Raw genomic sequence first — 9528 nt, 5'->3', positions numbered from 1 at the left:
AATCTCCATATATTTATGAAAGAACTGGTTCTTTTGGTGGTTACTGATTTCCAGCTTCATTCCATTGCTGTCAGAGAAAGTGCTCTGAATAACTTTAATCCTTTTTCATTTATAAAGACTTGTTTTGTGCTCCAGCATATGATCTATCCTGGAGAATGTTCCATGAGCACGAGAGAAGAATATATATCCCAGTGTTTGTGGGTGTAGCGATCTCTGTATGTCTTTTAGGTCTAATTAATTTATCACAGTGTTAAGGTTTTCTACTTCATTATTGATCCTCTGTCTGATTGTTCTATCTATAAAAGAGAGTGATGTATTGAAGTCTCCCACTATTATTGTTGAAGCATTTGTTGGTCCTTTAGTTTTGCCACTGTTTGCCTCATGTACATTGGCGCTCCTTAATTGGTTGCATAAACATTTATGATTGTTATTTATTCTTTGTGAATTGTCCCTTTTACTAATATGAAGTGTCCTTCCTTGTCTCTTATAACATCTTTGCATTTAAAGTGTATTTTGACTGATATTAGTATAGTTACCCCTGCCTTCTTTCAGTTACGCTTGCATAGAATATATTTTTCCATCCTTTCGTTTTCAATCAATTTGCATCCTTGGGTCTAAGATGAGTTTCTTGTAAACAGCATATAGCTGGATCATATATATATATATATATATATATATATATATATATATATATATATACATGTATATTTTGTTTAATGATCAATTTATTAAATTTATGTTTAAGAAATTAATGTTTTTCTAAACATTTAAAAACGATACCATATTAAGAAGTTAAAACTTACAAATGTCAAGTCAAATAATCTTAAACATCTAGATATTGATTACAAACTCAGTCAATTCTCTTTAAATTCTCAATAGAGTCCCAGGTCTAATATGCTGACTTTTCTTAAATAAGAACATTTAAAACAGATAAAATTATATTTATTCATTCAGTATATATTTTGTGAGCATCTAGTATGTGTCGGGTATCTCTGTCTTGATCAAGGATCGAAACAGACCATAGCTCCTGCCTTCACAGTTTACTTACTTGGCAGGAGGGGAAAAGTGTAGGAAGAAGAGAGAAAGACAATTGGCAATGTACACAAAAATAAATAAACTATATTGCACATTAGAAGAAGAGAAGTGGAATGTAAGGTAGAACACAAATTTCAAATTATCACAATTATTAAAATACTTATTGTGATAGTTTCATGTAGCATATTAAAATAATTGATTCATTTATTCATATTTCTCTAATTAGTTTACACCTTCCCTGGGTTAAAGTAACCTTTAATCTTCAGGAAAAGAAACACTGTCTCAGCCCAGCTAAGGTTGCAGGTTTCATGTTACTGATCAATCCATGGTCAGTTGAAACTTCCAGGGTGATCAAAACTTAATTCAGTATCTGTTTCTCAGTCCTCCTGTATATTCTCTCACATCTTCCTGTGCTTTGTGATTTTCTGCTGACTTTGTGGAATTTCATTATCTTGGTAAGGTTATTTTGAAAGTTGATTTCCCTCACTCATCTGAGATTTTGAAGTTGCTTGGGTTTGCACAAAAGGTCTCCTTTTGCAGTTGGTTTGTCAGTACTTCCGCATAAAACCAAGGTCGGGATCTCATGCAAGAGGTGAAAAGCTAGGCAAATTTATGACCCTGGTAAAGGTAAACTCAGAGGCTTATAATACTGAATATAGGGGACGTAGAGATACACGGAAGCTAGAGATGGGTGAAGGGTTAGCTAATGAGATTGGCCAAATGTAAGAGAATAGATAGAAGTTAAGGCAGTTTGTTAGTGGGTCTATAAGTAATATTGCCATATTGAAGGTGAATATGATTGAAAGGCGTTGTATAGAACCATGTATCTCACTGATGAACACTACAAAGATAAATAAGTTCCTGTATGAACGTCTTCAAAGGTATGAATCTTGTACAAACAGTTTATAATATTAGGGCATAAGGGGAAAATTACTATTTTATGTGATGGGGTATGTTTAATAGGAAGACATCAACAGTACCACAATACCAGGGGTAAATAATACAGGGGCGGAGGAGGGACAAGCATTAAGGGGAGGTTTGGATTTTCTTTTTGGTGAAGGTATGTTTACTGATTATTTTTCTCTTGGAAGCAATGAAAATTGTCTAAAATTGAAAGTGTTGATGGGTTATTGACTTTGGGCATTATACATGATGCTCAATGGACGGACATGGCTGAAGGATACACTGACTGAGAAATAGAATAGTGAACTACAGTGTGTATGTGATTTAATATTGTACTGCTAAAGAAAGGAATGAAGTCATGCAATGTTGTGAATGAACTGGTGGGACATTATGTGATGCAAAATAAGCTGGAAACAAAAGAGCAAATATTGTATCGTCTCATTTGGAAAATACTTGCAAGAAAATTGGGGACTAGATTGTAAACTCTTTTTTTGTTTGTTTGTTTACATGGGCAGGCACTGGGGATCGAACCCGGGTCCTCTGGCATGGCAGGCAAGCATTCTTGCCTGCTGAGCCACCGTGGCCCGCCCATGATAAGCCCTTGATTTTGAGGCTTATTCTTTTTTTTTTTTTTTTTTTCACATTTTCACTTTTTTTTTATTAATTAAAAAAAGAATTAACAAAACAATTAGAAATCATTCCATTCTACATGTACAATCAGTAATTCTTAATATCATCACATAGTTGCATATTCATCATTTCTTAGTACATTTGCATCGATTTAGAAAAAGAAATAAAAAGACAACAGAATAAGAATTAAAACGATAATAGAGAGAAAAAAAAAAACCTATACCTCACATGCAGCTTCATTCAATGTTTTAACATAATTGCATTACAATTAGGTAGTATTGTGCTGTCCATTTCTGAGTTTTTATATGCAGTCCTGCTGCACAGTTTGTATCCCTTCAGCTCCAATTACCCCTTCTCTCTCTTTTTTTTTCTTTTTTTTTTTTTTAAATAATTTTTTATTAATTAAAAAGAAATTACAAGAAAGAAACACAAACATCCATAATATATGCTCATTCCGTTCTACATATATAATCAGTAATTCACAATATCATCACATAGTTGCATCTTCATCATCATGATCATTTCTGAGAACATTTGCATCAATTTAGAAAAAGAAATAAAAAGACAACAGAAAAATAAAACAAAAACAGAAAAAGAAAAAAAATTTTTACACACCATATTCCTTATCCCTCCCTTTCATTGATCACTAGTATTTCAAACTGACTTTATTTTAACATTTTTCCTCTATTATTTATTTATTTATTTATTTATTTTTCCTGAATCTACTATGTGCTTTTATTTTTTATCCAATTTTTAAAAAATTTTTTTTAATTAATCAAAAAAAAAGAAAAGAAATTAACACAACATTTAGAAATCATTCCATTCTACACATGCACTCAGTAATTCTTAGTATCATCACATAGATGTATGATCATCATTTCTTAGTACATTTGCATCGATTTAGGAAAAGAACTAGCAAAACAGCAGAAAAAGATATAGAATGTTAATATAGAGAAGAGAATTAAAATAATAATACTAATAAAATATATATATATATAAAAAAAGGAAAAAGAAAAAAACAAAAACAGAAGATACAAACAAACAAACAAACAAACAAAAAACCATATTTCAGGTGCAGCTTCATTCAGTGTTCCAGCATAGTTACATTACACTTAGGTATTATTGTGCTGTCCATTTTTGAGTTTTTGTATCTAGTCCTGTTGCACAGTCTGTATCCCTTCAGCTCCAATTACCCATTATCTTACCCTGTTTCTAACTCTTACCAATGATATATTCCAAGCTGATTCTCGAATGTCGGTTCACATCGGTGGGACCTTACAGTATTTGTCCTTTAGTTTTTGGCTAGACTCACTCAGCATAATGTTCTCTAGGTCCATCCATGTTATTACATGCTTCATAAGTTTAGTCTGTCTTAAAGCTGCATAATATTCCATCGTAGGTATACGCCACAGTTTGTTTAGCCACTCGTCTGTTGATGGACATTTTGGCTGTTTCCATCTCTTTGCAATTGTAGATAATGCTGCTATAAACAATGGTGTGCAAATGTCCGTCTGTGTCTTTGCCCTTAAGTCCTTTGAGTAGATACCTAGCAGTGGTATTGCTGGGTCGTAATCCATTCTGCCATTCTATGTCTTTTGATTGGGAAATTCAGTCCATTACCTTTTAGTGTTATTACTGTATGGATAATATTTTCCTCTACCATTTTGGCTTTTGTATTATATATATCATATCTGATTTTCCTTCTTTCTACACTTTACTCCATACCTCTCTCTTCTGTCTTTTCGTATCTGACTCTAGTGCTCCCTTTAGTATTTCTTGCAGTGCTGGTCTCTTGGTCACAAATTCTCTCAGTGACTTTTTGTCTATAAATGTTTTAATTTCTCCTTCATTTTTGAAGGACAATTTTGCTGGATATAGAAGTCTTGGTTGGAAGTTTTTCTCTTTTAGTAATTTAAATATATCATCCCACTGTCTTCTAGCTTCCATGGTTTCTGCTGAGAAATCTACACATAGTCTTATTGGGTTTCCCTTGTATGTGACGGATTGTTTTTCTCTTGCTGCTTTCAAGATCCTCTCTTTCTCTTTGACCTCTGACATTCTAACTAGTAAGTGTCTTGGAGAACGCCTATTAGGGTCTATTCTCTTTGGGGTGCGCTGCACTTCTTGGATCTGTAAATTTAGGTCTTTCATAAGAGTTGGGAAATTTTCAGTGATAATTTCTTCCATTAGTTTTTCTCCTCCTTTTCCCTTCTCTTCTCCTTCTGGGACACCCACAACACGTATATTTGTGCGCTTCATATTGTCATTCAGTTCCCTGATCCCCTGCTCAAGTTTTTCCATTCTTTTCCCTATAGTTTCTGTTTCTTTTTGGGATTCAGATGTTCCATCCTCCAGTTCACTAATTGTAGCTTCTGTCTCTTTAGATCTACCATTGTAGGTATCCATTGTTTTTTCCATTTTTTCTTCTTTGTCCTTCACTCCCATAAGTTCTGTGATTTGTTTTTTCAGACTTTCTGTTTCTTCTTTTTGTTCAGCCCATGTCTTCTTCATGTCCTCCCTCAATTTATTGATTTGGTTTTTGAAGAGTTTTTCCATTTCTGTTCGTATATTCAGCATTAGTTGTCTCAGCTCCTGTATCTCATTTGAACTATTGGTTTGTTCCTTTGACTGGGCCATATCTTTAATTTTCCGAGCGTCATCCATTATTTTTTGCTGGTGTCTGGGCATTTGATCAGATTTCCCTGGGTGTGGGACCCGGCTGGTTGAAAGGTTTTTCTGTGAAATCTCTGGGCTGTTTTTCTTTTCCTGCCCAGTAGGTGGCACTTGTGGCGCTCGTCTGTCTGCGGGGCCCACCAGTACAAGATGCCGTGGCTCCAATCGAATCTCGCAGTCGGCCAGGGAAACTGCGCGTGGGGGGGGTCGCCGGCCGCCGCGGCTTGGGAGAGTGCCGGTCCTAATTGCCCAGCTGGCCCGAAACGCCAAGTGTGACGGTAGGGCCCCGCTATCCAACGTTCCCAGTCAGACCGGGGAGCCACGTGCGTGGAGGGGACCCCAGTCGCCAGCCGCCCCGGCCGGGAAAACGCGCGCCCCTCGGGTATCTCACCGCAGCGGATTCTCCCTGCCCGTTCAGCCGTTCCAGAATGGGGTACGCTGTCTTTTTGGTCTCTGTCGTGGCTCCGGGAGCTGTTCCGTATTGTTTCTGTTTCTTCAGTTGCTTTTCTGGAGGAGGAACTAAGACCCGCGCGTCTTACTAAGCCGCCATCTTCTCCGGAAGTTGAGGCTTATTCTTGTGAAGCTTATTTATGTAGTGGAGAAGCTTAGCTTACCTATAGTTATGCCTAAGAGTTACTTGCAGAAGACCTCTTTTGTTGCTCAGGTGTGGCCTCTCTCTCTCTCTCTAAGCCCAACTCTGCAAGTGAAGTTATTACCCTCCCTCCTATGTGGGACATAGCATCAGGGGTGAAAGTCTCCCTGGCAATGTGAGATATGACTCCCAGGGATGAGCCTGGCCCTGGCACCATAGGATGCCTTCCTGACCAATAGGAGGAAAAGACTTATAACAAATATGGTATCAGTGGCTGAGTGAGTTCAAATAGAGTTGAGCGGCTACTCTAGAGGCTACTCTTACGCAAGCTTCAGCTAGATATTGGGACCTATCATGGTTTGCCAAACCCCAATGAAAACCATTCCTGCCAACCCTAAAGAATACCTGGGGTTTTAGCTGATATTCTGCAAAGATTTCATGCACTAAAGTAACTTTCCAGAAACCTACAACCTTCAGATGTGTTCCTAGGCCAGATAAATCCTGAAACCCAGAGGGGCCAAGCTCTCCATAACAGCAACTAGTTCCATCCATCTATCCCATATCATTGGCAGCATTTTTCAATGTGAAAAAGTTAGCATGGATTTAGGCCAAAGACTCTTAAAGATTGGGAGAAAGATCGAAGAAGAAGGTGGGATTATAGCAGATAAGATAGGATTTAATAAATGAGTATGACTGCTGAATCATTATATTGATATTTCTTTTAGTCTCCAGTGTCTTGGAGTAGCTAGAAGGAAAACCTAAAACTGTGAAATTGAAATACATATCAAACTCTGAAATCTGTCCTACAACTAATTGTTGTGGTATGCTTTGAAATGTATTGCTTTTTTGTATATATGTTATGTTTTTACATATACACACAAAAAAGAAAGATAGGCAGAAAGGCAGTTTGCCAGTCTGTACTTTCTATGTCTTCTCAGCAGATGGTGTTCTTGGGACACCTCTTCTGCTCAGGCCCACCTCTACCCAACCAAGTCAGCTGGCTGGGCTTGGACCCAACCAAGTGAATATCAAGTTAAGGCTGCAGGTCTCGGTGCATACTGAAAGTCACCATTCTGAGGCTGGGGGAGTGGGCAGTGAATCCAGTTATAGGTATGATCCAGTTGGAGGTACAACAGGGAATCCAGTTGTAGGTATGATGGGTCTGGTGGTCCCCAGACTCCTGTGTGGAATGACCTTGGGCTCTGGGCCTGAGTATTTCAACTACCCCTGCCCATAACCAGCCCAGGAGTGCCTTTTGGTGTGCTGTGGCTTAGTCTCTCATCCCCATCTCTCCACTCATGCATGCTGTGAGTGCCCTGGGACTCTATGGAGAAAGGAAAGAGATAGCTGGACCTAGGGAGTATTGTGGCCATTTATGAGTTTGGCTCTGCTTTGTGTTCCCCCTTCTCCCAAAGGGAGGGCTTCCATTCTCCACCCAAACCGGGCACCCACAGTGGCCTGCCTCAGGGCTTGGGGTAACCACTGTACAATGGCAGCAAGGTCTCTGTGCATAGGTAAACCAAGTCTGTTGGCTTCTAGGTTCCCCACAGGAGCTACGGGCTGCAGAGCTGGGAAGTAAGATCTCCAAAGGCAGGGGTGAAGAAGTGCACCGCTCCTTTGGCACCTGCTCCTGGCTTTTCATTGCAGTCTGCCCCAGTGTAGTCCTGACTGAGTAAACTCACACTGTCCTCTCAGTCATAATTTCTCAACTTTTTCATCCAGGTCCTCCTTATATAATGTAGAAGTCTCTCTGTGGTCACTTGTACCCTGGAATAACTGTACTGGTCATTTTTCAGTCACTCTTTAGTTGTTCCATGGAACAGGGGTGAAGTCAGCCTATCCTATTCCCTCTCCTTCATTTTTGAAGAGAGTTTTTCTGTGTAGAGAATTTTTGGTTGCCAGTTTTTTTCTTTCAGTATCTTAAATTTATCATAGCTCTGCCTTCTCACCTCCATGGCTTTTTATGAGAAATCAGCACTTAGTCTTATTAAGCTTCCCTTGTATATGATGAACTGCTGTTCTCATGCTGCTTTCAGAATTCTCTCTTTATCTTTGGTATTTAACATTTTGTTTAATATGCATCTTGGTGTAGGTCTATTCAGATTTATTCAGTTTGAAATGTATTTCACTTCTTGGACATGAATATGTATGTCTTTCATAAGAGTTTGGAAATTTTCAACCAATATTTCCTCAAATATTTTTTCTTCCCTTTTCCCCCTCTCTTCTCCTTCTGGGACACCCATGGCACATTTATTTGTGTGCTTCATTTTGTCAATCAATTCCCTTATATCCTGCTCAAATTTTTCCATTCTTTTCTCTATTTGTTCTTCTGTCCAGTTTGAATTTGTATGCTTTGTCTTCTCTCTTGCTGATCCTTTCCTCTGTCTCTTCAAATTTGCTGTTGTATGTCTATTTCATCTATTGCGACTTTCATTTCCATAAAATTTGTTATTTTTCTTTGCATGCTTTCAAATTCTTTATGCTTCCCAGTATCTTTTTTATTATTAATTAAAAAAAATTTATTTATTAATTAAAAAATTAAGAAAACAAATAAAACATCAACATATGTAATTAGTAATTCACATTATCATTACTTAGTTGCATATTCATCATTTCTTAGAACATTTGCATTAATTCAGAAAAATAAATAAAAAAAATAGCAAAAAAAACAAACACAGGAAAGAAAAAAAAAAAGATTATACCTACCATACCCCTTACCCCTCGCTTTCATTGATCACTAGCATTTCAAACTAAATTTATTTTAGCATTTGCTCCCCCTATTATTTATTTTTATTCCATATGTTCTACTCCTTTGTTGACAAGGTAGATAAAAGGAGCATCAGACACAAGGTTTTCACAATCACACAGTCACATTGTGACAGCTGTATCATTATTCAATCATCCTCAAGAAACATGGCTGCTGGAACACAGCTCTACATTTTCAGGCAGTTCCCTCCAGCCTCTCCATTACATCTTGAATAACAAGATGATATCTACTTGATGCATAAGAATAACCTCCAGGATAACCGTTCGACTCTGGAATCTCTCAGCCATTGACACTTTGTCTCATTTCCCTCTTCCCTCTTTTGGTCAAGAAGGTTCTCTCAATCCCTTGATGCTAAGTCTTAGCTCATTCTAGGGTTTTTCTCAATCCCTTGATGCTGAGTCTCAGCTCATTCCAGGATCTCTGTCCCACGTTGTCAGGAAGGTCCACACTCCTGGGAGTCATGTCCCATGTATAGAGGGAGAGGGTGGTGAGACTGCTCGTCGTGTTGGCTGGAGAGAGAGGCCACATCTGAGCAACAAAAGAGGCTCTCTTGGGGGTGACTCTTAGGCCTAAATTTTAAGTAGACTTGACCTATCCTTTGTGAGGTTAAGTTTCATATGAACAAACCCCAAGACTGGGGGCTCTCCCTATAGCTTTGGTTGTCCACACTGCTTGTGAGAATATCAAGAATACAACTTGGGGAAGTTGAATTTCTCCCCGCTCTCACCATTCCCCGAAGTGGGCTTTGCAAATACTTTTCCAGTCACTGATCGAATCACTCTGGAATTCGTCAGGGCATCACTCTGGACGAACCAGCAAAATCTCATGTCCTACCTGAGATTCCAAGTACTTATGGCATTCAATCAAACTATCTACATAAGTTATATTAGGAAATGCACTAATCAAAATATAAATTTTGTAACAAATA

The sequence above is a fragment of the Tamandua tetradactyla genome, chromosome 3, assembly GCF_023851605.1.
Source record: "Tamandua tetradactyla isolate mTamTet1 chromosome 3, mTamTet1.pri, whole genome shotgun sequence".
NCBI lineage: Eukaryota > Metazoa > Chordata > Mammalia > Pilosa > Myrmecophagidae > Tamandua > Tamandua tetradactyla.
Note: the sequence above shows the minus strand (reverse complement) of the source record.